The sequence below is a fragment of the Rosa chinensis genome, chromosome 2, assembly GCF_002994745.2.
Source record: "Rosa chinensis cultivar Old Blush chromosome 2, RchiOBHm-V2, whole genome shotgun sequence".
NCBI lineage: Eukaryota > Viridiplantae > Streptophyta > Magnoliopsida > Rosales > Rosaceae > Rosa > Rosa chinensis.
This window is the reverse complement of record NC_037089.1, coordinates 48,048,335-48,052,094: the sequence shown is the minus strand read 5'-3', so window position 1 is coordinate 48,052,094 and position 3,760 is coordinate 48,048,335. Positions and strand designations below refer to the sequence as shown.

The window sequence follows — 3,760 nt, the reverse complement described above, 5'->3', positions numbered from 1 at the left end:
ACCAACGATTATACAGGAAAATCCAAGAAGATCGAGTAGATTTGGGTATAGATTGGCTGGGTGCTTGGAACATGGTAGAGAGAAAAGGAAGGTTCCCGTGGTTATACTTTTTTGGTTTGCTTCTATTTGACAGAGTATGTATGTCACTTCGTGCGATTGTCAAGCTCTTCGAAACTTCACATTGCTCTCCAGGAAAACTAAACAATGTATTGGACTCCAGGGTCAGTGAATGTTCTAAATCTAACCATTCAGCACATAGCAAATGCAAGTGAAAGACTCAAACTTTAGAGCCATGCTCTTGGCACAGGTACACTGAGAGGAAAAATGAGCGCTCTGCGATGAAGGCTCTCTTTTGAACTATCTGCTGTGTTTTCTGGGTTTTAGAAAAACTATTATTATATTTACAAATGACCATGTCAGCTCTAGTAGTAGTACTCAAAACAGAGGTAACAATTTGACACATAATTGATATTTCATCTTGTACGGTGTTTGACACCTGCAACAGTTCTGTACCACGCCGCTGTTGTAATCTTGGCAATTCGACTGTAAAACTATGATGCCAATTAGGACAGCAGCAACACATTATTATTATTCTTATTATTATGATGTCTACCCGGCTTTGGTCGATGGATCTCATTTTCAAGCATGATTTGCAGAGAGGGACGAGGCTTTACTATGGTTGTTAGACCATTCAAAAACTCTCCAGAAGGGTCGCTGTTTACGTTTGGCATGGTGGTGATTTATCAGCTCAGCTTCTCTGCTCAGCATCTGCCACATCACTTGCACATCTTGATAGCCACAAGTTTGTACATCGTCGTGAAGCTTCAACAGACCAGCACCTGTTCAAAAACATCACCGACGACACACTTGTGAGTAATCGCTATTATATTATGCAAAGTTAACATCAGATTCTATATCAGCAACTTACTTATATATTCATCAAAATGAAAGAAATATAATCACATTTATCATCTGATGTCCCGAATAGTTGGGATTTATGTCATCATACGTCGATATAAGATGCTCTCTGGGTGGTGAAGATGTTAGTGGTTTAAACAAGATCAACTGTGGACCAGGCCATTACTTTAGTGATTAAGACTTCATGTCGCATCAATAAAGCTATAGTTTCTAATATGTTCAGGCCTCAGCTTTCGGCTAAAATCAAAATATTGCTCACTGACAGTAAGAGTTGGGAACTAGACACAGGATAGTGAGATGGTCCCGAAAGTAGTAATTGGCCTGTCACTTTGAATGGCAGGAGTTGCTCTAATTTGGATATTCCGTACGATCCAATACTCTCTTGCGTCTTGTACTCTTATAATACCCAATTTACACTAGTGGATGGTTCTCAATTTGGAAGAAATCAAAATGAAATGAAACACCACTTTTTTTTCTTTTTTTTTCTTGGTCAGAATGAAATGAAAAACTTTGTGAAAAGTATTGTTGTGGTGATCGATGATGGAAGGAACTTAGCAATGGTAGTTTATTCTCCTATGAGAAGCAATACTAGAGCCATAAAGTATGATTAGGAACCTAAGAAATGCTAATGGGTGACTAAGCGACAAATAGCCGTTGAGACATGGTCACACAATTGGTCCCGCGCTAATCAACGGCTGACACGTGTTGAAATTTCGCTTTGTGGAATTGGAAATTTGAGTAGATATATATAAATTTCAAGAAGGTGGCTAGTTGAGGATGAGTCTGCATCTAGAATTCACTGCACCTGTCCACCCAGACACTAGCAACAAAACTTGATGACCCCAACTTTACCCTTAAAGAAGGTCACCATAAAATTGTGAATATTAGGTAAGCAACAATTTGAGTGGGGAAGGCGTAATGGCCTCTTTAACAGATGGGGACTTAAATAGAAAAGGCAGCAGCTCACAAGAGAACACCTTTTGTTTGGCTAAATCTAAATGGTAAATCTAAATGGACTACCACTAAGCTCTGAATACCACTCCTTGTTTAAATCTTTACAAAATAAACAACCCACCAATCGCATTCTTTATATGTCAATTTAGGCACTAGACACCTCTCATGTAGCTAGAGTAATCAAATTATTTGTTGAATGTAGAGTCATCAAATTGATTACTGAGTTTGACAGATTCATTTGCTAAGATAATATGGTAAATAGATCCACAGAGAGAGACTGATATATAAATGTGAAACAGAAGAAGTTAAGTTATAACATGGCGGTTTGTAGGGTAAAGCTGATATTTAATTTATCCTAGCTAGCTTCAATATTGTAAGATAGAGAATTTTTTAGTTTTTTTTTTTTTTTTCATTAACAATTGATTTTGTCTCTTATGGATTTCTTCTATAGACCCTCTGCTCCTTGTAGATATTAAAGAACTTAAAGAACTCTAAGATATAAAACATCAGGGAGAGACAAATGGTGGGGAGGGAAGAACACCAGCTAGCTTTATCAATAGGGAATTAAATATTCAACTGAAAACTCTCATCCTACAAAATAATTCTAAGAATTTGCTGATAGAGAAGGGACCACACCTCCAGAAGTAGGGGAGGTGCTGACAACAAATACTTTGAATCACACAAAGAAATAAAACTCAGTTGACACAGATGAAATAATGATGATAGCATGCTTGTTAATTATGAACTCCATAAAAAGAAAGAAAGCAAGAGGTCTAGAACATATAACAAAAGTGAAAGGACAGAGAATAATACAATACATATTGGAGGAGCATATAGCTTATATACTAGGCTTTGACAGTTTTTAATCATTCATACTCAGTTTTTCCAACTGAAAAATACTTTTTATGTGGATAGAGGATAATGATCCATCCTATCAAGAACTGTTGAGATCATCCAGATAAAAAAATGGAAATGAATTGGGTTGCGCTAGTGGGTTGATGAGATTGAATTGCATATATATGCAGAAATCATAAGCTAAAGAAGATGGTATATGGAATTGTGGATATGAAGATGGAACTGACCATTTTTGCGAGCCTTAACACGAGTAGAGACAGCAAGCCAGACACGGCGGACAGGGAAGATCATCTTGTCCCAAAACTCCATCAACTTCTCTTTTATAACCTTCACTGCTTTCTTTCTGCCTTTCTTTCTCTTATTCTTAAAACCTCTACTCACTCTAATTGCTATGCTCCTTAACCCGGCCAGACCTGCAATTTTATTTCATACGCTTATCACATGCACCACCACCACTTCTCTCTCTGTAACTTCCTATATATTATGTGCTTAATCTCCCGCAGACGATTCTATTTGTGAGGGAGAAGTAAGATATTTGGAGTGTTTGAACAGAGAGAGAGAGAGAGAGAGAGAGAGAGAGGAGACTTGTTTGGCAGCTTAATTGGTAGAGCTACCCACCGGTTTGTCCGTTATAAAGCTCTCTAATAAGTGCTGCACCGACACTGCTTTGAGGCCTCTGTTTGTTATTCTTTATTCATCTCTCTACTTTATATATAAAGAGACTATATAAGTATGTATATAAATCTAGGTTATTGTTTGTTTACTTCTATTCTACGTAAAGTATTGTTTATGTTGAAGATTAAAATGACCTTATCCACAAAGAAATGGATCAACATAATAATGACAATGTATTAGGATTCTTTATAGGCAGAAAGAGGTAATAGTAATAATAATAATAATAATGATTTAGAGATTATTATGAATAGTTCTGCATACAATGTCTGCATACATTCTTGTAGAATCTAATTAAGAGCCCCATGAAACTTTGTTAAAGAAAGTTACATCTATGATCTATGTCGATAATCAATAATTA

At 36.6% G+C, this 3,760-nt stretch overlaps 1 long non-coding RNA gene across 1 annotated transcript; it reads right to left on the bottom strand.

Moving 5' to 3' along the window:
• Window positions 1-222: 222 nt before the first annotated feature.
• On the bottom strand, window positions 223-3,339 carry LOC112187692. Its single transcript, XR_002931165.2, has 2 exons — window positions 2,955-3,339; window positions 223-839 (listed from the first exon to the last, which is right to left on the bottom strand). It is a non-coding gene; the product is annotated as an uncharacterized LOC112187692 (long non-coding RNA).
• Between the last annotated feature and the right edge of the window lie 421 nt (window positions 3,340-3,760).